The 27,446-nt window shown below is 38.9% G+C and overlaps 1 long non-coding RNA gene across 1 annotated transcript in view; it reads left to right on the forward strand.

Moving 5' to 3' along the window:
* Positions 1-432: 432 nt before the first annotated feature.
* The window catches only part of LOC109918963, a 28,273-nt gene continuing 1,259 nt past the window's right edge, over positions 433-27,446 (forward strand). The window contains exons 1-2 of the long non-coding RNA XR_007264376.1: positions 433-723; positions 3,657-3,732. This is a non-coding gene — a long non-coding RNA (uncharacterized LOC109918963). The remainder of the gene's footprint in view (positions 724-3,656; positions 3,733-27,446) is intronic.

Raw genomic sequence — 27,446 nt, forward strand, 5'->3', positions numbered from 1 at the left:
ATCCGCCTCCCACTCTCTCCCTATTTATTTCAAAACCCCCTTCCCCTCCCCCTTTTCTGATGAAGGGTCTAGGCCCGAAACGTCAGCCTCTCTGCTCCTATGATGCTGCTTGGCCTGCTGTGTTCATCCAGCCCTGCACCTTGCTGTCTCATATTATAAGACATGACAGATTCAAGACCCAAACCTTAACGAACTCTAACCGTACAGCCCTCAGACCGACCTGCAACCGACACTTGCGCAAATGCAGAGAACTGAGCGCCTGCACAGAAGGCACGGGTCCGGTGGGCGGAGAGCCGCCTGCGCAGTGAGGTAGTGGGCGAGCAACGGCGGAGAAGTGCGCCTGCGCAATAAGGCGGTGGGCGTATTGAGGGCGGGGTGCATTGGGGGACTAGCGCTTGCGCAGTGAGAGGCGTGGGTGGGCTTGAGTTACGTCATTAGGATAGAGCAGGGTAGAAGTTTGACAGGAGCTCGAGCGGGAGAGGGGACGCTGGCTGGAGCCGGCAATCCATTTACTTCGAGAGAGAGAGAGAGAGAGAGAGGGAAAAAAAAGACAAAACAACGGAGGAAAGGAAATTAAGTCGGAAACGATCCTCCTTACAAACAGAAAACTATCCAGGATTCCTTTTCTGCTTTTTTTAAAAATTCTGAGGGGTGTCGTTGTCAGGGGGAACCATGTCTCGCAAAGCCGAGGATATCAACAGACTCACGGAGAACACCTATAAGGTGAGGAAAGTGGAAAATACTTTACTTTTTAACTTAACAATTAAGTGTTACATCTACTTTTTGAAGGAACTTTAGCTGACGCCACTGCCATATCTTACCTGTATCAGGAGCAGGAGCAGGCGTTTGGCTTTCCAGGTGTGTGAGCCGAGGGGTGTGGGGGAGGGAGAGGGTCTGTGCCCGGAACTTCACCATTTAATAACAAAAGGCAACTTCATAATCGACACAATAAGGTATTTAAAACAATAGCTATTTAAGATGGTCAGTGCGCGCACACTGAAAAGTGCTACAGTGCTCTCTCTGTAAAACGTAAATCGTATTTAGTTAATCATCAAGGGTTGCTCAATGGCTTTCTCTTTGTTGGAGAAACTGGTGAAAGGTCACCACCCGATGGCTGAGTATCTTCCGTCCGCAAGGAGTACACTGCACCTACCTGTTCAGTCAGCTTTTAAGCTGGGTGTGCCCAGCAGACGAATAGATTCAGCAAAAGAAGGTTGGGAGGGGGTGTGGTGTGGAAGGTGGTGATGAGGTTATTATTTTGGATTTAATAAAAACTCATCGAGGACAATCTTTTAGAGAATATAATAAATCATGGCTGAGATTTTGGACATGTTTAGATCCATATTTTCCGTAAGAAATTGGCCATTTTTTTTGTTTATAGAAAGATGTACTTACCTCAGTCGCAATTAAATGATATCGTTCACTAGTTTCACAGTCTAAGGTCACAGACATCCAAAAGCTTTAGACTTAAAAATAAGGTACAGACCTGTAAATTGGTCTGTAACAAGTCAGTAAGACCATATCTAGATAAAGTAAAGATTATAAGCTAATCAGAAATGCTTCTTTGTGAATTGACCTCCCATATTGTTGATTTAGAATGAAAATTACAAACACCTTACTTTAAAAGTCACCACTTTAAGGAGATCACTTAAAGATTGTTTTTCTCTGAGTCAAGGGAGTCAGAGTTGGAAACTGAACTATGAATTCATGCAGTTTTGATGTTTGTGCATGCCTTTTTTTGTTCAATATTGTAGGTCTTTGTATTCTGCCCTGATCTATCAAAAGGTCACACATTTGTCATGGATAATCTCTCCAAGGACATGGCAATCTGCCTATTGCCACTATTATGTATGGTAGGGGTGAAGTTTTGCAATCAGCTGGTTTGATGTCAGCAGCCTGCTTTGTAAATAGTGGAGTGTGGTGTATTGACACAACATACTGAAGTTGTCTGTAATATCAAAAGGACATTTTGGAAACCTATTTTATAGAAAATTGTTCCCTAATGTAGAGAAATGATACCAGTTGGTGCATGTCAAATTGATAAGGAATAGACCTGAAGTATTGGGTGGAGCAGTAACTTCCCAGTTAGAAATTGTTTAAGCCAGAATGTAATTATCTGATACAATTAAAGTAGATGGTATAGGAATGTATTTACAGGAGCTGCTGCTGGATTGTGATGTCATTTTATTAATTGTTTATATATATTATGGGTTAATGATGATTTGGGAATTGTATTTTAATTGGGAAGATGAATAAGAACTCACGAGAGATAGCTAACGTGATATTAGTGAAGCAAAGGACTTGGTATACTAGTAAGTAGGGTTCTTGTGGAATAGTGGTAGTGTCCCTACCTCAGAGCCAGGATACCTGGCTTCAAGTCCCACCTGCTGCAGATGCGTGTGAAAAAACCTCAGCAAGTTGATTAGAGAACAGCAGGTATACTTGATTTTTTTTCTTAAAGGCTTGGTTTATTTGGGTCTACTTTTTTTGTGGAGGATGGTTCTACTCGAAGCAATACAACAATCTGAATTCATCTTTCTTGGATAATAGCAATGACAGAAGAATCAGATTGATTTTTGTCCTGTTTCCCAATGAAGCTAATTTCAAGAAATAGCAGCCTGGAAATTCTTCAAGCAGATTGTCCAAGAAAGTTGATAGGCAAATCAAATATGGAGAATCAGATTAAACCATAGTGATTGGTTTTTATATCAATTGACCTCCTTGTTGATTTGTTTTGACTAAACGACATTGCTGAGAATCTGCAACAGTGGCCAATATCTTTGCTAGAAATTGATACTTAAAAGTTCTGAGATGAAGGTTCTTTCGATACCCAAAAGGCTGGAAATAAATTATTGAAAAAATACAATCTTATTTTTCGTACTGCATTTATTACAACCAGGATGCTCTCAAAACAACATTAAAGTCATGATAAAATTAATTGAGAAGCTAATAAACATAAAAGGTCTATACTTTCATTGTGAGCTCTGTGGGCTTTTAGGTTTCCTCCCCTTATCTAGTTTTACTGTAGAATAGTAAAGGATTAAAATTAAAACTGAAAGAACTGCAGATGCTGTAAATCAGAAACAAAAACAGAAATCGCTGGAAAAGCTCAGTAGGTCTGGCATCATCTGTGAAGAGAAATCAGAGTTAATGTTTCGAGTCCAGTGACCCCCTTCCAGAAACATTAACTCTGATTTCCTTCCACAGATGCTGCCAGACCTGCTGAGCTTTTCCAGCAATTTCTGTTTTTAAGGATTTAAAATTGTTGATATAATGTGTCAAGTGGTTGGAAATTGCTGGAATGTACCTTCAATAAAGTCATAACTTTGTAATCACCAAAGAATTGTTTAGGAGCATTTTTCTTTGGTAATCTAAAACAGTGAGCTAGTTCTGTCTACAACCTCAGAAAACTGCAAAGCATCACCTGTGTTTACGGCTGAAATACGGCTGTGCAGTCTTATTTACATTTTCATATGTTTATGGGTCATTTCACCTTGCTTCTGCTTTCCATTTATATCCCTGCCTCGGATTCAAATTTGTCATAATCAAATGCATGCAAATAATGTTGTGCAACATTTCAAAGGATCCTGCTATGTTATAATGGTAAAAATAATGCCATTAATTTCTTCCTCAAATTTTTTTTGGTTTTTCTTCAGACTGTAATGGAACAATTTAATCCAGGATTACGGAATCTTGTAAATTTGGGCAAAAATTATGAGAAAGCTGTTAGTGGTAAGTATTCAATTTAAATACTTGCAGAATGTGTATTGATTCATTTAAGATGTGCTGCTGACTGCATTTTATGCTTAAAGTTCCTGGCCTCGCAAGGAGGAATCTCTAGTTACAGGCAATGATTATAGGCTTCAAGCAATCATATTCCTATAGGCTTATGGGGATGCTACCTTGCAAACACAGTGCACTTGAAATCTTTGGTCATTCTGTTCAACAAAGTTTTGTAAAGTGCAGGCATGTAAACAAAAATGTTATCAGATATTTTTGCTTTACATGTGAACCAGGATCTCTGCTTACAGCTAGGTTGGATGAACACAGCAAACCTATGATGCTGCTTGGCCTGCTGTGTTCATCCAGCCCTGCACCTTGTTGTCTCGGATTCTCCAGCATCTGCAGTTCCTACTATCTCTACTTACAGCTATTGATGCATCAACATAAATATTTTGCCAGTAAAATGTATGATAATGTTTGATTCCACCTTTATGAAAGATGCATTAGATCTTCAAACTGATTTTTACCAAAACAAATATTTTGGCTTTGGTAGGTTTATGCAATTTAATAGATAAAATAATAAGATAATCTATGAGACTGCAGTGACTGTAAGGATGAAATAGTAGCCACATTTACGGATTGGCTCTCAAACACACAATTACTCGTTTGTATTAAGGAAATTGGGAAAGTTCACTAAAGAAATGAGGAGGTAAGCTATGTGGCTGGCTTTATAATCTGAGAACAACATTGTTACCTTTATAATTAACTTGGAATCCTTCCAAATTAAAATTGCTTATAGAGCACTAATGATGAGTGAGGTCAAAAGTAATTGCAAGGACCATTGAGATGCCACGTAAAAAAAAAAAGTGAAGTTTGACAGGTCAGAGCAGGGTGGGGATAGCTTGAGGTAGGAAACAGGATCCCAGATGAACCAGAATAAGAAATAAATCATTTTCAACGTGTACATGTAGGTATAGATACAGATAGTCAAAGAAGGAGATGTGGACCAGAAACCAGGATTGGCCACATATGAGGAACCATGAAAGGTGATTTCATAATACAATGTACACATGGGAATGCTATAAGTCATGGCAATTAAGATGCCAGAACTGGAGGCTGTTGTAGCAGTAAGTAATTACAATGTGGGGTAAATACCAGAATCATTGCTAAACCCAATGGATCAAAATGATCATGATCAAATGTGCAAAAGAGTGGTCAAGAAAAAAAGACATGGTGCACCTTTTATTAGCTGAATTTATTTTGGCAGGATGAGAAAGACCAGGTACAGCATTCCAGGTAGATAATCAATGCCAAAAAAAGTAGTAACAGGAAATATTGCATAAGGAGGAGGAAATCTTGCTTTATGAGCACAAGAATATGTGAGAACTGAAGTTGTTTTGAGTTGGATAGCATTATTTTGATAAGACTTGGGAAGCCACAGGAGACAGTACTCATTGTGATGTAGTCTCTAAGTGATCTGGAACAAACTAGATGAAATTGAAGTTGTCACCTCTTGGGGATAGTGACCACAGATGAACAAGGTTTAATATTATTTTGGAGTCTGGAATATACAGGATCAGGACCTAGGTCTATAATTAAGAGCTTAGTTTGACTTAAATAAGAAAATAAATGCAAATAAATTAGAACTTGTTCAGTAGTGATATTCAAAATAAACATATGACTCTAAGATTTGACAAATAAGTTTGAGTGATATTAGTGATTCCAGGAAGAAAGATTATACAGAGATGAATGCAAGAAATTGTAATAGCATGTTATAAAGTGATCAGTAATGCAAAAGGAGGCCATGGAGAAAGCACAGCCACTGAGGCAATGTATAGCAGTAAGTAAAAGATTTTGCAGTTTAAAAAAAAGCTTTCTTCCATGTTACCATGTAACCTGTGGGGATGGTTGCTTTGTTTGGGGGTTACATATGAATAGTTTTTAGCTAGTTGAGAAATTCAGGATCAAATTCTTGAATGCCTGTAGGAACATTTCAATGTGGATAATCGAGTAGTTTTACTCTTGGACTAAATTATTGCTTTGTATAATAATAGTGGATGCGGTAAAGGTAATCAAACCTATAACTTCATGTTAATAACTATTTTCTGTATACATGTTTGGATATGTCATCAATTTTGCTTTTTTTTTGTAGGAACAATTTATTGGTATTGGCTGTATTACCTTTATTGTAATTTATTGTATTCATTAAGATCTTGGTTTGAATATATTTTAAGACTTTCACATTCAACATGCTCAACTTGAACTAACAAAGATCCTCGTTTAAGTAATTTTTTTAGGCAAACCTAAGCCTACTAGGTGTGGTCAGCCTATCGCAGAAAAATGGTTGTACTGAACTTCATGGCTTCCTGTGGATTTTAACTTATTTGTACAGTGGATATAACGGGGCAACTTGCAAACAATATATTAGTCGCATTAGAAGTGAAACAATGGCTTGTACTTAGCATCATTAAAAAGGTATTTATATAGCATCAGTAACGTGATAGAAAGTCCAAGGATACTTCTGGGTAGAAACAAATATAATACCAAAAGATGTATTAGGGCACATTAGTCATCTCGGTCAAAGGTAAGTTTTAAGGACTGACTTAGAGGAAAGCAAGGTGGAGAGTCTTAGGCATGGAGTTCCTTGAGACTTGATGGCCCAGACTGCTGAAGGCACAGCAGCCAATGGTGTCGCGTTTATAATCACTTACGGTCAAGAGGCTGGAATTGCAAGGGCACACAGATCTTGGAGTGTTGTAGGACTGGAATGCCATTCAGAGATGGGGAGGGGAAAGGCTGAGTGATTTTTGAAAACAAAACTATAAATTTTAAAATCTGAAACCAGGTGATAAACTGTCCTCCATATGTTGATTTAACAGCAATCTTATATCTTTATTCTATTCCTCAGCTGTTTTTTTTTTCAGGAATTATGGTACTTTCTCTCTCAAACTCCATACAAATCATTTTTTGTTTGCCACCTCTGTCTCTGCTTAAAAAGGCCTTCTAAAATTCCTCCTCTCAGCTTGTCACCCTAACTCATTTTAACTTACTTTCTTGCACCCTCCTGCTTAGTGTTCAGTGGTCCAGGATATTTCCTGCACATGAGGAAATATATGCTGTCCATTCTAGTCAGAAGAAAATACTAAGGGAGGTAATTGTTGCATCAAGAATCTGCACCCCTGAAGAAAAGTGGTTAAGCATGAAACATAGACCTTTTGAGAGGAAAATGGTTAGCATGGAAATAGCTTCAGTTAGGTTCCATTGTGTGCCCTGCACTGAATTTGAGAAATTAGAAGGTTAATTTATGTAAACAAGTGTGCTTTTTCCTTCCTTTCTTCCTTTAAAAAGGTGGAAGTGTACACGTTTACATATGGTGGAGAATGAAAAATTTTTTTTTGTTCACGTGCAGATCTTTTCTTATGCTTTAAACTTTACCCCTCATTACATTTGAAAAAGGACAAATTACCCCTTGAATATAAATTTTGATACCATGGTAGTGAAAGTCAATCAACAGTTGCCTTAAAAAATTGTCTGGTATGCTGTAGCAGGATCTATTCCACAGGTGTGGGAAACAATATGTGAAGATATATTTTCCAGAATGTTCATGCATTATAGGAAATGGGACAAGTTTCTGACTGATATATAACAGTTCTAGCTACAATATTCTCAGTCTTGTTGTGCTGCTTAAGAATACTTTGAGTCTGCCAAGATAAGGAAAGCATTAGCTTTATTTGAGAAACATCTTGCCGTGATCTTTCACCTTGCCATGAAACTAATGAAAAGCATGTGACATTGTATGATTTCCCATTACTGTCTCATTAGTATATCATAGTTAGACTTGGGAGATATGTCATGTTAGAGGCTAAGTTTCAGATTCTAGCATTGTATTAGATCTTTCTTGAAGTCTGATTTCAGTTTTGTGTTGGTGTCGTGGTTTCACAAGTCTATTCATCTGTTCTGGAGATAGCAGGAACTGCAGATGTTGGAGAATCTGAGATAACAAAGTGTAGAGCTGGATGAACACAGCAAGCCAAGCAGCATCAGAGGAGCTTTCTGAAGCAGGGTCTAGGCCCGAAACGTCAGCCTTCCTGCTCCTCTGCTGCTTGGCCTGCTGTGTTCATCCAGCTGTACACCCTATTCATCTGTTCTGCTCTTTGAGGAGATTGGGAATTCAGGTCCTCAGTAAGGTCACATGACTGCTAGGCAAGAGAATGTGCAGGTTTATTTGGTTCAGCCATTGGGTATCATCTGTGTCTCCTGATGCATGCAGCATCTCTGGTGTATTTGACTGTGTTAATTACTGCTTCACTTGTAGAAATTTGTGCTCATTTGTTGTGTTGCATAGTACCATTTTCAGTTTGAATGATCTAGGACTGTGGGTGTGGTGTCTGTTCTACCACTTGTCTGTAACTTATTGTCAGATCCAAACAGGTCTTATTTGAGGGTCTGGTAGTTTGCATGCTTTGTGATTTTTGTTATAGTTCACATCTGACTGGAATGATATTTTTCCCTTTCAACTTGTCCAACTTTGAGGTTGTTCACATAGCATGTGTGTGAGAGAGAGATGAGGAAGCTGAATTCTAATTCTTTTTTCTAATAGGCATTCACAAGAAGCTACACCATTATGGAATGAAGTTGTGCACTAGCTCAGAATTGCAATTTGGATTTTATCATTCTTCAGCAATGCTTTCAATGTATGCACTCCTCTTTTAGCTTTACCATTAAGTTGAATATAGTATAGAACATTCTTTTATTGTCACATGTACTCCATTGTAGGAGTACAGTGAAAAGCTTTCACAATGTCTATCTTATGGTGACATTTTAGATACACGTATCTAGGTGCAATTCTTGGGTACAGCAGTGGAATAAAAGTAATTGCATTACTTTACAGAGTTGAAAAGTAAATTTAAAAATAGGACATCATTAAAGGGTTGACATTAAAGTTGGGTAGGAAATTTCAAATAGACATTACAATGAGGCAGCTCAGCACAGGGCCTCCGCATGTGGTCCAACCGCCTGCGCCAGACCCCAGTCTGCCCTGTACCGGCACTCAGCTGCTCCAAGGTAAGTTCCAGGACTGCCTCCCTCGTGCCACTCTCTGCTTGGGACTTGCTGCCTGCACGGTGCTCTGGGGCTGCTTCCCCACACTGGTCGGCTGTTCCGGGGCTCTCAGCCCACATGCTGAACCAGGGTTTGCTGAGTATATCTTGGTGAGTTGGTAGTCCTTACAAATCAATATGATGAAACACTGTAAAATACTCACTGGCAATTGTGGTCCATTGGCACTGCACAAGGTCTGGGATTACATTTATTGCAACATTTTCCTTTAGCAATGTAATCACAGCTTCAAATATGTGACCCTGCAACTGCTTCCCCTTTACCTACCTGGAGTAGTAGCTGACTGCTACCAAGTACATTGTACTTCTGTTTGAAGAGATTACCATCATCTTGAAGGAAAGGAAGATTAATGTCAATGGTTCTCTTGACTTCTGGCATTGATTTAACACACACACACGCTGCAGCTTGATATTCCCTCTTCCAATGATTTTGAGAGAACTTGCCAACAAACAGAACATCTTTTTCTCTGGATTGACATTCTGTGATACCAAATGTTTTTATGCAATTGTTTAGTATATCATATCTCGGGACTCTTGCAATCTTTCTTCATAAATGAGTAAATCATCCACTACACATGTCCTCTGTGTTCATAGTACTGTTTGAGAATGGGAATGATGGGTATGTATTCTATCATTATTTGACAGTGTTCTCTGACCTGTGCACATTCTTTATTAGATATTTGTGCATCTGATTTCATTGAAGCCACTGAGTTGTTCTTTGTAGAGTTAGAATTGTTATTAATTTGAAGGTTCTCATCTCTCCAATTAAAGTTACATCACCCTGATCGAGCTTTGCCACAGAAATATTGGATAAAGTATCTTCTGTAGCTTGCATGTTCCCCAGAAAGCACTCAGCCTTTGCATTAAACCTCATAGCTGTACAGTACATTGATTAGGCCACGCTAGAGTACTCTGTGCAGTTCTGGTCACCATGCTATAGGAATGATGTGACTGCAGTGGAGGGGGTGCAGAGGAGATTCATCAGCATGTTGCCTGGGATGAAGCATTTTAGCTATAAAAGGTAAAATCGTCACAACCTTAACAGACCAAAGGGCTGCATTCCATTAGAGAGAACTGGCAGTTTAACCTGAGGCTCACCATTCCCCTAGTGAGGGGAGAAGTTGAGAAGGAGAGTCCTTCATGGTAACCTCAGCAAGTGTGGGAATTGATGTCATACTGCATCACAATACTGCCCTCCAGCCCACTGAGGTGACCGACTTTTATTTTAACTATGAAGAGATAAACAAATGAAAGGGCAGGCAATGGACTCATGGTATTATCGCTGGACTGTTAATCCAGAGACCCGGATAACATTCTGGGGACCTGGGTTCGAATCCCGGATGGTGGAATTTGAATTCAATAACATACCTGAAATTAAGAATCTAATGATGACCATGAATCCATTGTCGATTGTCGGAAAAACCCGCCTGCCTCACTAATGTCCTTTAGGGAAGGAAACTGCCATCCTTACCTGCTCTGGCCTACGTGTGACTCCAGACCCACAGCAATGTGGTTGACTCTGAACTGCCCTCTGGGCAATTAAGGATGGACAATAACTGCTGTTTAGCTAGCGATGTCTTCATCCCATTAATGAATAAAGTTTTTAAAAAAAAACAAATTGCTGGAGTGACTCAGCAAGTCTGGCAGCATCAGAAGAAAGGTCTTCTTTTGTTCTAAACAACTGTCGCCAGAATCAGCATTAAGTCTGGTTTCTTTTCAGAGATGCTGCCAGACATGCTGAGTTTCTCACAGCAATTTGTTTTTGTATATTTCGGATCGCCAACATCTGCAGTTCTTTGCTTTATTTTACCAAATTAGCTCAGGTTGTTTTCTTTGGCGCAGAGAAGGTTAAGGGGGAGATCCTGAGAGAGGGGGAGATCCTAAGACTGAGCGGCCTGGATAGGTTGGACAGAAAACAACTCTTTCCTCTTAGTTGTAGGGTTTTTAAAAAAGGACACGCTTTTTAAAAAAAGTGAAAAGTAGAAGGTTCAGGGAAGATGTGGGTGGTGGAATGTACTGCCTGGGAGGATAATTTAGGGGAGTAACCTCCGGTCTTTAAAAAATACTTGAATAAATACCTCAGAGATAGTAGGAACTGCAGATGCTGGAGAGGGGTTAAAATTGTTTCGGAGATAGTAGGAACTGCAGATGCTGGAGAGATGCTGGATAAATACTTGACGTGTTATGACATTCAAGTGGGGAAGTGGGACTAGTATAGGTAGCTGTGTACTTCTGGCAGTGTAGTCTCAGTGGGTTGAAGGGCCTCTTCATACTGTGTGATTCTGTGAATCCAAACAGCCATTCTAGGACAATGAATGACATTTTTGTCAGGAAGATTTCTGGTGCTGATGTGCTGAAGGATAGTCTGTTGAAGTAAACCCTCAAAAACCACGTAATGAAGGCTGCTAACAGCTTATCGTGGGACAGATGCCAAAAAACACTTTTTGCGTTTGATTGAATTCTCCCATTTTTGCTAAGCTCTTGTCCTCACAAAGAACAGGAATAATTTCACTTTGTTCAGCTGTGCAAGATCTATGCAGATTCTGACAGATCCATTGAGTTTGTGGACCATTCCTGAGCAACAGCTTGTTGGTACTGTCATAGGAAGAACAACCCTTTAGCTTCTTTTTCCAACAAGTAGCTTAGAATGCTCCCTTCCACTTGCAAATCTGGCATTCAGCCTTCTTAGCAGGATGCCTTGCAGCTGTGTTTTATCCTGCCACATTGATAACCACAGCGAGGGAAATTGGTAGATGCTCTTACTGTCTCACCTGATTTTGAATGGCCACCTCCTTTTATTTTTAAATTCGACACACTTCGCCAAGTAAATTGCTTTTGGAATGTAGTTCTGCCTTTCACCCATAAAACATTACGAAGCGGGATAGATTTTGAATAATCCCCACATGGCAGCGGGATGAATTTAATTTAAAGTAAAACCTGGAATTAAAAAAAGCTAGTCTCAATAGTGGTGACCATAGACAGCTGTCATCAATTATTGTAAAAACCTATCTGGTTCACCAACATCCGTTGGGGAAGGGAATCTGCCAACCTTGCCCAGTCTGGTCTATGTTTGACTCCAGACCTACACCAATGTGTGGTTTGACTGTGAACTGCTGCCTGTAATGCCCTAGCAAGTTAGTTGGTTCAAGAGTAATTATGAATGGACAACAAATGTAGTCCTTGTCAGTGGTGCTCATATCCAATTACGAGGATAAACAAAAAAGTTTGTGCCAAATCTATACCTCTTCTGTTAGGGAGTGTGTATGTGCATTTGCTTATATATGATTTTTGAGTTGCTGTCATAACTGGCTGTATGTTTGGGTTGCCCTGAGGTTGAGAGCTGTTATATAAAACAATGTTTCTGTCTTTCCTTTACTAAGCATTTTACTCACTGTAAAATTTCTTTGGTAAATCAGTGCTTGTCTCTGTGTTGCTCTACGTGTGTTAAAGTGACCTCTGCATTTAATCTGCTTCTGATCCTGTTTGAACTGTAACATAGATTCGGTGTCCCTAGAGGCCCTTGAGCAGTTGGCAGTGAGTTGTCTTCTTGAACTGCTGCAGTCTGTATGCTGTGGTTTGACCCACAATGCCCTTAGGGAGGGAATTCCAGGATTTGCATGCATTTGGAGAGGCAAGGGATTAGGGATAGTCAGTATGGTATTGTGCAAGGGAAATTGTTTCTCTCAAATTTGTTTGAGATTTTTGAGGAAGTAACCAAAAAGATTGAGGGCAGAGCGGTAGACATTGTCAAAGGCTTTACTAAACATGTAAACAAAATTCAGCATAGTAGACTAATTAGTAAAGTTAGATCACATGGGACTGAGTGAATTTGCCAATGGATGCAAAATTGGATTGACAATAGGAGACAGAGGGTGGTGGTGGAGAGTATTTTTTTGGACTGGAGGCCTATGACCAGCGGTGTCCCACAGGGATTGGTACTGGGTGCACTTTTGTTTGTCATTTATATAAATGATTTGGATGAGAATATAGGAGGCATAGTTAGCAAGTTTGCGGATGATAGCAAAATTGGCACTGCAGTGGACAGTCTAGAAGGTATTGCACTTTGGTTAAAACAAACAAAGGCAGGACTTAAACAATTAATGGTTAAACCCTGTTCCTAGGGGTTCAGGTACATAATTCTTTGAAATTTGCATCACTCGTAGTCAGGATGGTTAGGAAGGCGTTTAGCATGCTTGCCTTCATTGCTTATACCTTTGAGTGTAGGGGTTAGGTCATCATGCTGAGGTTGTACAGGATGTTGGTGAGGCCTCTTCTGGAGTACTGTGTGCAGTTTTGGTCGCCCTGCTGCGCAAAGGATATTATTAAATTGGAGAGGGTTCAGAAAAGATTTGTCAGAATGGAGAGTTTGAGCTATAAAAATAGGCTGGATAGGCTGGGACTTCTTTCATTGGAACGTAGGAGGTTCAGGAGTGACATCATAGAGGTTTATAAAGTCATGAGGGGTGTAGATAAGGTGAATGACAAATGTCATTTCCCTTTTGTGGGGGAGTTCAAAGCTTCAAGGCATATTTTTAAGGTGAGAGAAGAAAGTCTTAAAGACATGAGGGGCAACATGTCTTTACACATAATGGTTTGTGTGTGGAATGAACTTCCAGAGAGGATTGGATGCAGTTACAGTTACAACATTTAAAAGACATTTGGATAAGTACATGACCATGAAAGACTTGGAGGGATACGAGCCAAACGCAGGCAAATGGGACTAGTTCAATTTGGGAACATGGTCGGTTTGGACTAGTTGGAATGAAGGGTCTGTTTCTATACTGTATGACTCTGACTCTATTTAGTATTGCCCATAGCCTGTTGGCACATTTGGAACAATAACATTTGGTCGTAATTCTACTTATCACTGCAGAGATTGGATAATTGCAATTGTATGTCATGTAATACAACTATTTTAAAGATGTCCTTTAGAATTCTAATGTACAGTGTGTGTATCATCTAATTAACATATCATTCTGCTGTTGATCTCCCTAAACTGCTTTCAAATGATGAATCTTTTGATCTTGTGAGAAGTCTCCCACGGCACATTTTCAATGGTGCAGTGAAAGTCTGAATTTAAATTTTTCATATTTCCCACTGGCTTTCTTGCCAATGTAGCTAAAATTAAAATATGCTGAGAATACGTTTGCTTACCAAGACTAGAAATTGAGATCCAGAAAATCTGCTTAAAAACCAAATTAAATTTATCACCTAAGCACTTATCTGGCACAATGACTACATCGTAAAATCATCTGGGAAAGCAAAGGACCTTAAGTACAGAATCCTTGAAGTGTTTTCCAAGATAGAAAACAATCAGATTATCTCTTTTGTCAGTAGTGGAAATACAAGGAAGGATTTGACACTTTCTCAAAAATTTGAAAAAAGTATTAAATGTACTAAGAACTTACAGTGGAGCAAGTAATGGCATTAAGAAGCAAAGCTGGTGAGTAGGTGAAAGATTGACTTTTAAAATGACATTGTTTAGGACGAAATGAATAACTGGGATAATTTGAGCAGAAATGGTACAATTTGCAGTGCAGTATTTTGCTTTTTACAAGGTATTAATCAAAGACCAGATTTATATCCCTATTTTTTTTTTAAATGTTCTGAAATGCTCCTTGATATTCTACAGCTGAGAAGGATGGCTTTTTGATTTTTGAAGAACCTCAGAAATAGGTACATATTACCTCAGCCTAACTCCTGACTAGTTGTCTTGTTTTAATGTCCACTAACTCTGCTGCTTCTGTTTCACTGAACTCTCTTAAGCATCATTGCTTCCTCTGTCTTAATTTATAGCTTTGCCATTCATTTCTTCAATGGTACTCCTTTCTTATCTCATAACTGTTCTCTTTTTGCCTAACTAACCTATTTTTCTAATCCTTCTGTTCCGAGATGTTGTTATGCTTCTCTGGTTCAAGTCCCACCTGCTCCAGTGTCTCCCAATCCAGGGATAGGAATACTACCACTGCACCAAAAAAGCACCTTCTTGTTTTGCTTTAAGTTCCTCTCGTTCTAGTTAAAACCTGGTGTGCTACTTTCCAGATTGATTTGTGTCTGAGTAATTTGCCAGATTGCTCCTAATGTCAGAAGTGTCACTGCTGAAACTGCACACGCAAACTATAGCTAGTTGATAAATGGGTCAATCCTAGTGGCACTTTTCTAGTTAGGTAGTGAGTAATTCAGTAGTTACTTCATTAGCTATTTAACAATTTAAAGGCAGTGATAGTTCCAATTATCTAATCTGAGTTGAAATAGAAGGCTTTAGAGATAATAGATACATTGATATTCAGTCTTTCAAATTCAATAGTCTTTGGAATTGTCCCTGTAAAGTGGCAAATGTAACTCCACAATTTAAGTACAGGGGGTTCTGCTATAACGCATGTTCTGTCAACACGAATTGGCTATAACGGGATTGGTGAATAGTGGAACGGTATTTGTAAAATACCAACTTTGTTTTGGCTATAATATGATTCGAACGTTGACATCGTATGATTGGTTCGCGGACTTTGTCCTGAGCATGTGCCAAAAGAGTCCCTGTGCTGGCTTCAAGGATCCTTGCGCTTTGGGAGGTACTGTACAATTCTGTCACATTACCCACAAAATGCGAGGACAAAGTTGCAAGAATAATAACAAGAAGTGTCCTGGTGATAAAATTGCCAGTGGTGTACATAAGAGAGGCTATAAAGCTGGATGTTAAGTGTTTTGAGTGTAATGAGAGAACATAATATTGCTCGTGTAACAGGAATGAAGGTGTCTACCTTACGCACCATTAGAGACAAGGCAGAAAAGATTAAAGCAAGCTGTATTGCTGGAATGAGTTTGAGTGCAAGCAAATCTGAGAGGCCATGGACAGAGGCCCTTGAAATGGAACAGCTTCTAAGTGGATAGAAGAGCAAACAAAGAAGCGATCTGGGACCACCCTTCTCACCATAAAAGATAAAACCTTATCAATTTATGAAGATCTTTCAAAACAAGCAGAAAATCCTGCAGATGTGCCTGCCTTTTAATGCTAGCAGTGGCTGGTTTGCCAATATTAAGAACAGCTATGCTTTTCATAACATAGTTATGTGGTGAAGTTGCCAGCGCAGACGAGGAGCATGCGATGACGTTTCCTCCCATGGTAAAAAAAAATTAATTGATGAAGACACAGGTTTATCCTGGAAGCGAATGCCATCAAGCCTATTCATTTCTATGAACGAAGCACAAGCTCCAGGCTTCGAGGTGGCAAAGGATCCTATGGCTGTGCTGCTGGGTGCCAACACCAGTGGAGACTTAAGGCTTAAGCCTGTAGTGGTGTACCACTCTACCAACCCGCGAGCCTTGATAGATTACCTTAAGTCTATTCTAGGCATCTACTTTAGGTCGAGCAAAAGAGGTTGGATGACTGGGCAAATATTTTTCTGACCTTATTGTTGATGTTTTCGAAGACTTTTTTTAGAAAATATTGCAGGAAAAAAAATGGATTTCAAGATTCTCCTCATATTGGATAATGCACCAAACCATCCTCAAACTATTATTGAGCTTTCAGAAAACATCAATGTGCTATTTCTACCCCCAGACACAGCCCCTCTCAACCCATGGACCGTGGTACAATAGCAGCTTTTAAAGCTTATTATTTAAGGCGCACATTTAAGAGGCTGATTGCAGTCACTGAGGGGGATAAGAACCGGGTTCTGCAATTCTGGAAGAGCTTTAACATCAAGAATGCGGTTGGCGTTATCATGGAGGCCTGGCGTGATGTCAGTAAGGACTGCTTGCATCCAGTTTGGTGGAAGCTTCTCCCAAATTTTTTTTTTTTTAAAAGGCTTTGATCTGTCAGAGGAGCTCCCAAGTATCAAAGAATGTATTGATCTTGCAAAGCAAGCCAGATTTGACGAAGTGGAGAGTGAGAATGTTCAAGAGCTGCTTGAATCCCACTGTGATAGCTGATCTACAACTTGACACTGAGGGGGAAGTGGAAGCTGGAGATAAAGAAGATTTGAGGTCCAGGATGCAGCACCATGAGAGCTTTTCACTTCTGTTTTGTCTTCTATCCTGAGGGAAATTGTTGATGTGGAGGTGCCAGTGTTGGACTGGGGTGGACAAGGTCAGAAATCTCAAAACACCAGGTTATGGTCCAACAGGTTTATTTGAAAACACGAGCTTTCGGAGTCTAATGATTAGAGGACAATGATTACAATGCAGCAGGGTAGCAGTTCATGAAGTAAAAACTTCTTTGGCGCCCTATGAACTGCTTCTTCAAAAATGAAGAAAAAGAGCAAAGCAGCAAAAACTGCATGTCTTTTTTTTTAAGCCAACCCCCCCAAGAAACAGTCAGAAGACAATGAACTACAGCCATCCACTTCTGGATTAAATTTTTTTTGCCCTAACCCTGCAAACAAAACTGAACTTGAAGATGATGGTGATAACCCTCAGCCCCTGCATTAACAACATTTCCAGATTGCGTGATAAATTTACTGTTATTTCATTTATTACAAGTGAATTAAATGTTTGTTCAAACTGTGATATCCTTTGTGTTAGCTTCTGAGTGATTCTTGAGACATTTTGAGTGATAGTTTTTGTTGGTCTGCCCCTAACCTACTCTTCCCATAGGCCTTGATATTTCTATAGCGTGATTTTCTATAATGTCATTTCACAGGAATGCATCTATTGCATTATAGCAGGACCCTCTGAGTGGAGGGAAAGAGAAAACTAGGAGTTGCAGACTGTTAGCCTAACCTCAGTCATATATTAAATTTTTGAATCGATTATAAAGAATGTGATAACGAGACACTTAAAAAATAACAGTAAGATTGGGCACAGTCAATGTAAACTTATGAAAAGGAAATCACATTGAATAAACCTGTTGGAGTTTTCGTTTGAGGATACAATTAGTAGATTACACAAGGGGGAAACAGTGGGTATGACATTTAAAATTTTTAGAAACTTTTAAGGTCTCACACAAGAGGTTAGTAAACAATATTAGAGCACATCAGATTGGAGTGAATATACAGGCAAGGATTGAGAACTGATTACAGCCAAAAAACAGTAGGGATAAGTGAGTTTATTTTTCAGATCAATGGGCTGTGTGACCAGAATGATCAGTATTTGAGGAGCCCAGCTTTATCAATGATTTGAGTGCAGGAGTTAAACTAATATTCCCAAGTTTACAAATGACAAAACTAGTTGGGAGTGTGAATTGAGGTGGATGTAAAGACTCTTCAAGGGGATCTGGATAGGCTGTGTAAATGGGTAAAGAATTGACAGGTGAAATACAATGTGGCGAAATTTGAGGTTATCCACTTTGGAAGGCAAACAGAAATGCAAGGCGAAATCTTGTAGGGGCCTGAACAACATGTGCTGTGGTGAAATTGGCAGAATAGTGCAAGAATTCTGGTTTAAAAAAATAGATGGCGAAAATAAACTTTTGAGGGTAACTTAGAAGTGATATCAAGATAGACAACAAGAGCTTCTTTAAATATATAAAAAGAAGAGGTCAATGTGAACGTAGGCCCCGTGGGGAATGAAGTTGGGGAAATAATGGGAATGTGGGAAAGGCAGTGGAGTAGAATAAATATTTTGCATCAATCTCCTTGGTAGAAGACACAAATGTCATTCCAAAAATACTAAGTAATCAAGGAGCAAAAAGGGGATAGGAAATAAATACAATAACCATTACTGGAGAAAAAGTACTAGTGAAGCTAATGGAGCTAAAGACCGATCTAAATTCCCTGGACCTGATGGAATGCTTCTTAGGATTTAAAAAAAATAGCTACCGAAATACTAGGTACACTAGTAGTAATATTATAAGTGGACTTGGATTCTGGAGGAGTGCTGTAGGTTTGGAAAACTGCCAATGTAACATCCTTTCCAGTAAGGAACGTAAACAAAAATAAAGGTAACTATAGGCCAGTTAGTTTAGTATCTGTTGTTTGGATTTCTAGAAAGAATCTGATAAAGTACCATGATGAGATTCCATGATGTTGGAGGTAGTATATTAGCATGGATAATTGGCTAATTGCCATTAGATACAGCCCAAAGTAGGTTCACCAAGTTGATCCTGGGTATGGGGGAGAAGTTGAGTGAATTGGGCCTGTACTCATTGAGGTTTAAAAGAATGTGAGGCAATTTTATTAGTAGAAGACGGAGCTAAGGGGACGTTTTCAAGATGGCAACTTATAACTAGTGGAGTGCCACAAGAATTGGTGTGGGGCTACATTTATTTACAATACAGTGGCTTTACTCATCCAATTAATTACAATGTACCATAGCCAAGTTTGCAAATGACACACAAAATAGATGGAAAGGCAAGCAGTGAGGATGACCGAGTCTGAAGAGAGATATACACAAGTTTAGTGAGTGGGCAAAAACTTGGTGAATGAAGTGTAACATGGGAAGATGTGAGGTAATGCATTTTGGCAGGAATAGAGGAATTGAATATTATTTAAATAGGAAAAGACTGAAAGCGATAGCATACAGGATTTGGGAGTCCTTGTGCGTAAATCACAAAAGGTTAACAATCAAATTCAGATAATGGGGAAGTCCAATGGAATGTTGGCTTTTATTTAAAAGGAAATTGAGTACAAAAGTAAGGAAGCCTTAAAAACTATACAAGGGCACTAATCAGACCACACCCGGAATACTGCAATCAGTCTAGCCCCCTGAATTAATGTAAGATACAGTGGCATCAGAAGGAGTCCAGAGAAGATTCGCTAGGTTAATCCTGGGTATGGGGTAGAAATTGAGTGAATCCAGGCTGTACTCGTTGCAGTTTAGAAGAATGTGAGGCAACCTTATTGAAATGTACAGAATTATTAGGGAATATGCCCAGATGGATACTGAGAGGTTGTCTTTTTGTGGAATTTGAGACTAAAGGAAGAATCTCATAGTAAGGAATCACCCAATTAGCACAAGGTGAAATTTCTTCTCTAAGGGCTGCAAATCTGTGGAATTCTTTACCAGAGAGGGGAGAAGATTGGGATCTTCTTCATACATTGCTTTGTATTTCTCCAGACAGCTGAGACTGTAGTGAACCAGGTGGCAAACCTGGATCAGACTAGCATGATCCTGTCATTGTCTCCACTGCTGGACCTGGGGAAAGAGGGCATTCACTTCAGTGCAACCCTGTCCAGCAGAGCCTCCAGGTCCTTGCCTGCAAGGCTGGGCACAAATTTCCTTTGTTTGCCATGTTCAGGGCAAATGTAAGCAAGTGTGCAAAGCAGCTTCAGGCTGACAGTGCTTGTCCAGGTGCACATCGGACTTTTAAAGATGGTGACTGTGCCCAGGATTCCAGTCAATTCGGGGATCTCCTGGCAGTGCTATGTTATTCTGGGAGTTACACATGGTTAAATGGGGCAGGGTAGGTAGCTAATGAGGTATGTTTATGAAAGAATGGTGAGAGATCTCAGCAAGTATCACACCAAGAAACCCTCCAAAAATTGAATGTGACAGACAAGACAATGTAAGATTCAGGCCAAAGCATATTTCTTAAATGGTGAGAGGCTGGGTAGTGCTGAATTTCAAAGGGACTTGGGAGACATTGTTCACACATCCAGGGGAATTGCTGACGTAGTAGCGGTGTCACCGGTGTAAATATCTAAAGGCTCAGGCTAATGCTTTGGGGGGGCATATGTTCAAATCCCACCACAGTAGCCAATGGAAATTAAATTTAATTTGTAAATCTGGAATTAAGAAAAAGCTATTCTTAGCAATTGTGACCATGGAACCATTGTTGATTGTCACCAAAAAATGTCTGGTTCTTTGTCCTTTGATAAAGGAAGGAAATCTGCCATCCTTAACTTGGTCTGGTCTACACAAAACTCCAGAACCACAAAAATGTGGTTAACCTTTAGTTCCCTTCTGAAATGACCCTGCAAGCCACTTAATTCAAGGCAGTTCCACAAATGAATAAAGGAAACAAAAGATTCAATGCACATTAGTGTGCAGGTAAGCAGTTAAGAAATCAAATGGGATGTTAGCCTTTGTTACAAGAGGATTTGAGCATAGAGGCAAAGATCTCTTCCTGCAATACACAGAGCCTCTGTGAGACCGCAACTGGAGTGTATCTACTGAGGAAATATTTACTTGCCATTGAGAGAGAACAATGAAGGTTCACAAAACTAATTCCTTGGCGAGAGAGATTATCCTATGAGGGTAGGTTAAATAGATTTAGCCTTTTCCTTCTTTGGAGGTGAGAAGAATGAGAGGCAGTCTCATTCAAACACTTTTTTTTAAAACAGGGCAAGACAGGATAAATGCAGGAAGGATGTTTTTTCTGATGGTCAGGCTGTTTAGAACTAAGGTGAAGAGGAACTTCTTCACTCGAACGGTGATAGGTCTTTGGAATTATCTTCCCCATGGACTGTGGAGACTATCGTGTGTGTTCAAGATAGGTCAATAGATTTCTTCACATTAAAAACATTAGAGGGATTTGGAGGTGTATTGCAAGTGCACAGTGTTAAGGCAGACAATGAATGCAATTGTGTTGAATAGCAAGTGGGCTTAAAAATCTGTATGGCTATTTCTTATTTCTTGAGTTCTTGCATTTTAGTCAAAAAGCTTATCCTTTGTAGGGATAAGTTGAAGCTAGTCCAACAGTCTTTCCATATATTCTGTTCAGTTGCAGAAATTGAGCATGCAGGTTTAGCAGGTGGTGAAGGTGACAAATGGTATGTTGGCCTTCATAACAAGAGGATTCTGTAAATACAGGAACTGGGATGACTTGCTGCAATTGTACAGTATGTTGGTGATTATCACATCTGGAGTATTGTGTGTAGTTTTGATCCTCTTATCTGAGAACTGTGGGTGTCTGGAATGGCAAGACTGACATATGAAGAGAGACTGTATCGTTTGGAACTATAGTCACTGGAGGTTTGAAGATTGAGGGGTGGAATCTCTCAAACCTATAAAATTCTAACAGGACTAGACAAAGGAACATCCTTCCTGCATTTATCAATGGTCAGGGAGACAAGGGGTCACAGTCTCTAAGGATATGGGGTGGGCCGTGTAAGACTGAGTTGAGGAGAAATTTCTTTGGCCAGTGAAAGGCCAAAACGTTGCAAGTTTTCAACAAGGAGTTAGATACAGTTCTTGGGGGCAAAATGGATCAAAGGGTATGGAGAAAAAGCAGAAATAGAGTACTGAGTTCGATGATCAGTCATGATCATGTTGATATCAAAGGGATGAATAGTCTATTCCTATGTTAAAGCAACTGGTGAGGCTAGTTCAAAAACAGTTATAATCTGAGCTGATAGATCAGATGCCAGAATGAAACCCAGCTTCATTAGATCAGAAGCTTTGCTTGTAGTTTTTAGTGTTGGTCAGTAACTGAACATACTTGCATGAGGCTGTCAATGTGATTTTTTTAATAAACAAAAATTATTTCACCAGAGAAAACAAACACACATTATCTTGAACTATTTAAGCACTATTTCAAAAGTTTTTGTTACAAATATCAGAAATATGAATTTGACCTTTTTTACTCTCCCCAACAACTTTACAGATACTCGGACTTCAGTGGACGGTCACCCTGTTTCCACTTTAGAGTTCTTTGACAGGAGGTATGGCTGTACGCAGTTTCTTTCTGGAAAATCCCTGCAATTTACTTGATAATATCTTTTCTTCAAGCTTCTTCTGAGACCCTGAAATAAACTGCTAGCAGTTCACTTATTTCTTAACATGGGTTTCTTAAACTCCCTTTCCACAGCCTTCTGTTTCGGGAGCTTGTCCCTGAGTGTCATTAAACCATTGAGGACTTCCTTTTCTATGACCTGACTGTTTTGGAGACTGCTGAACTGCACTGCTGGTTCTCTTTCTGAAAGAAAACTTGTTTCTGTCTCCCTGTTATAGGACACATCGCTTTTAGACAACAGCCCAGTTTTATTATCTGTTATCCTTTGGTTTTTAGAGCACTAAACTATTCACCTCAAGGTCTTTCCAGATTAGTTTATTTGAGGCTTTAAAAAAAATCCAGATAAATTTCAGTTTAATTTTAAAATTATGTCCTTCCCTGGTTTAATCAATACAGTAGAAATACAAATTAAACTTAAACCTGTATGCGGTTCTGTCCATGGCATTTTAGAACTCTCATTTCTAAATAATAATATATCATGGACCTCTATCACAACGTAATGAATGAATAGCAATAGTATTCTTTTAATGTCAGTGGTCCACCCTTGTAAATGTGTGATTTCTACTTGAAATGCTTTAGTAATTTTATCACAGAATAAAATAATAAATAATACCAACCTGCAATTCCTGTGTTATAGTGGTGACTTGTAACTTGAGCACATCAGTCCCATCTGAATTAGAACACTGTACTCACTGTCACATGCTGTACTACTTGAGTCCCTACATCCTGTTGGTCTGATTACAGTAAGATACTTGCCTTGTAAGCTTTGTGTTTGCATATAAAATTGGTAAATAAAAGAATACAATACAATACTGCATTGAATCCATGTGGCACCTGTAATCCTACATTTTACAAGGCATTATTGTGTATCAGTGCAGTCATTTTGATTTTTATTGGAATAAATAAGCATAAAATGCTGAAAGGTCTTTCATACTATTTAACCTCAACCAAGATGAGACACACAGATTTTGGAATGTTTAACTATGGGGCGGGAGAGGAGGAAACAGCAGATGTTTATGTCTGCGTTGGGGTATTCAGTTTTGCTGTTCATTTCTATTCAAAATTTTAAAAGTTTTTGTTTTTAAAGTGGGCCTCTATTTGAAATCCTGCAAATAGTCATCACTTGAACTTAGGCAAGACTCAGACTTATGCAATAATTTTCTCATTTATATTTGTAATATTTACCCATCTGAATTCTAGTTTGAGCATGAAAGACATTAGCTTGCATTTGAGTCCGTCCTGAGAGCAGTGTGAGGTAACAATGAACAATTGTTGCACATCAGTGGGCTTCTCATCATTACAACAGCTCTAAGTTGAATTATGACTTGGACTGGCAGTTCGAAAGGGGGCAGATGGATTTGTCTTGTCATAAATATTGAGTTAATTTAGTTATAATGCAAATCATTATTGGTTTGTTTTAGAATTATTAAATTTCAAATTTTGTCATTTGCATATCCCTATCTAATGCCAAGTATCTTTCTCGTAATTTGCCTCACCAAACGTTGATAGGCTGTATTATCGGAAAGGCGAACACAGGCAATGTATATAGGTGGTTTAGTGATGAATGAAAGGTCCATGTGAGAATGCTTCTTGCTGTTGGTGTAAATCTGCTATTTAATAATTTATTCTGATACAAATACTGAAGCACGACATGTGTATTGAATTTATTCATCACTGTCCATTATTTTGTGTCTACCCATCTGAATTGTTTTCAGATGATGTCATAACATTATTTAGATTCAGTTAGTTAGAAAATACTACCCACTAAATCTTTTTTTGTTTTACTTTCATCTATGCTCATGTTCTCACTTTTTGAAGTTTTCTTTTTTAACAATTCAAGGTAACAAAAGCAGTTTGGTTTTGTTTTACAAACATGCAAATCATGACTGGTAGAAAAAGACACTCTGGTTCACCCAGGGTGATCTAGCAAATTGTGATTCCTACCTAGCCCATTCTCATCCCACCCAAAATCATTTCCTGGGAGAAATGAAGGCCAGTGTTAATGTGGTGGGATGGGTGCAATCTGAACTTGTTTTATAACCCAACACCCCCCACCACCCCAAACCCCTTAAATTATCAGAACTAGTCAAAGGAGATCATCTGACATAAACAATGTTATGCCGTACTGACCACCTTGTACAAGGTGATTTCTGCCCCAGCTAGGAGCAGGTCCACTTCTCACTTGATGGAATTTGGCAATTTCAGTCCGTCCACTGCACGAACTGGCAACATGTTCTAGTTGACTGATATTCTCTAGAAAATGCCTCCAATGATCTAACCTAGAGTCAAGCCTTAACTTCCCTAATTCAGTCAATTGTAAAAAAACTATTCACTGTAGCTGTGGCACAGTTGAAAGCATTCAAGCCTTTTGGCTGGTAGGCAAAGGTTCCATACAGAGCTGAGCATGCATGTTTAGGCTGATATTTTAATATAATGCTAACTGAATGCAGCTCTGCTGGCAATGCCAGCTTTCAAATGAGACATTAAACTGAGGCCTAGTTTGTGCTGTCAGGTAGTGTTAAAAATCCCATGAAGCTATATTGAAGAGCAAGAGAATTATCCTTGGCCTTCTGGCCAATGTCTAACCACCAGCCAACATCACTAAAAAAGATTATCTGGCTGTTGTGCAAGCTTGCTGTGCACGTATTTGCAACTGCATTACCTATGCTGCAACTGTAACTATGTATGCTTCAAAGAACTTGATTGCATGATACTTTGTCCCAGAGGAGTGATCTGATTTAAGTTTAAATTTAGGCTAAATCTGTACTTCCCCGAATGTGGAGCCCTGTTCAATTGCAGTTCATAAAAATGTTACAAACTGGGAATTAATCTTGCGGCCCTCCTCTGTACATTTTTTTTCCCCAAAGTCTTGATATCGCCCATATTAAGAGAGAAAATCCAAACAAGGCATTCTGAAGCCTGAGTAAGGTCTTGTATATGGGCAAAATACTTACTTGGGAAGTCTGGGCTTTGGTGGGTGGTCAATATGAATAGGCTTATTTGTAGCTACCTTCAAATCTTTGTAAATCTGATTTAGTTGAAGCTGAGTCATGTAACTTCATTCTAACCCAGTGAGCTACCTGGATTAAACCCAATATTGTGAAATTTCACAATGTACATTTTATTAAGAAGCAAGCTGATCAAACTGTGTCACCTTGTTTCCTAACAAGTTATATTATATTTTCATAAGCGGAATGAAAAACATCTATTCTTTTGATAATTGTGGCCTTCATTCCAAGACTGGATTTTAGTACTGAATTAGAAAGTTCTCAGGAAGGGTCACTGGACCCGAAACTTTAACTCTGTTTTTGTTTTCTTCTCAGATGCTGCCAGATCGGCTGAGCTTTTCCAGCAACTTTGTTTTTGTTCCTGATTTACAGCATTCGCAATTCTTTCGGCTTTTATTTAGAAAGTCATCAATGTACATTTATGCTACAACTATGCTGGTTTTACTTTGCATCAATTTTACATAGCTTGAAACTAGAGCCAGGGCTTAACTTCATGCTGGAACAAGGCAAGATAAGAGTACTTTGGATTTTCACTTCAAAGTCCGTCTGGACTTCAATGCCCACACTGCACAGTACAGGTTTAATAATGAAATAAACCCGAGACCACTTCTCATCAACACACATTGCAGTGTAATGGTACCCAGAAAATTTATGGGGACTGATAATCCAATTTCTCAGACTGGACATCTATTATGCTGAGACACAGGATCTGAAAGTATTTAATGTTGCATAAGAGATAGACACTGCATTCTAGAACCGACCTCCAAGCGTAAAGATCACAATTTGTGACGTAAACAAAGTAAATGTGGCTTTTTGTAAATGTGGGCTTGCTCTGGATTTTTTTTTTTTTTTTTTTTTTGAAAAAAAATACAAGTAACCATGATTTTTGACTTGTTTCTCCCTTCCTCTCGAGGGGTGCAAGAAAGGATTGTGACATCAAAAAAAATGGTGTACACTTCCACCCAAGGCAGACATGGGCTTCTAACCAGCATTGAAACTGTACAGCCATTGGATCATCTATTCCTTGAACCAAATTGGTGATGTAAGACTTGTAGGGTGGGGGAAACTAACATTTCTCTTGATTGAAGGAGACATAAACTAATCTTCCTAGTCTGATTGTTGTCAAGGGAAAATCTTTAATTTTTTATCTGTTCTCAGGAGTGCATCTTGCTCATGTTTGAAAGGTCCCTTTCCAATTATAATTGAGTTGCAGTAAAACCTAGGGAAAAATTCTGAAAGGTTTTCCAAATAGGTTTAATACTGTTATTGGACAAAATTAGAAAACTGGGGTTAATTTTAAAAAATTGATGACATACTTTAAAGATTGGAATTTTTAGAAGAGTTTAATTTTAAATTCCTTTCATAATACTTTTTGACTATTATTAGTCTGCAGGGAAACTGTCCAATTTTAAAAGCTCTAGTTTACACTGTGCAGTGATAAACTCTCTTGTTTAAACTTTTATAAGCTCCTGGACAATAATCCTTCTACTCCCAGCTATTTAAAAGGAGACCCAGCCCAGAAAAATTGGCACTTCCTTTTCACATTGTTGAAACCACTTTGCCAAATGGACTTGCAGAGAAACTTGAGATTTGCCTTGATCAAAGGAATTTGCACTGATCTTTATCGATTTCTGTTCCAGTGTTATCGTACTTCCAAATGATCTGATGGGTGTGCGACTCTATAAATTTGTAGGATCGGAAGGGATGATAATTGTAATATTTCACATGTTTTTAAAAAAACTACCTGAAATTCTAATTTAGTTTTAAATTCTATAGTAGCTGCTTTTTTGTTTTACATTAAAACCTTTTTTCTGATGTTAACCATTTTCAAAAAGCCTTAAATCTGATTCTTGAATTAACAAAGTACTATACAAAAGTTTAAAGACATAACAGAGAAGAAAATGCAAATACAATACAATTTGCACTCACATTGCACTTCATATAATAAAACCTCCCAAAGTATTTCACAGGGTTGGTATTGAACAAAAA

Source organism: Rhincodon typus, chromosome 21 (genome assembly GCF_021869965.1).
Source record: "Rhincodon typus isolate 14 chromosome 21, sRhiTyp1.1, whole genome shotgun sequence".
NCBI lineage: Eukaryota > Metazoa > Chordata > Chondrichthyes > Orectolobiformes > Rhincodontidae > Rhincodon > Rhincodon typus.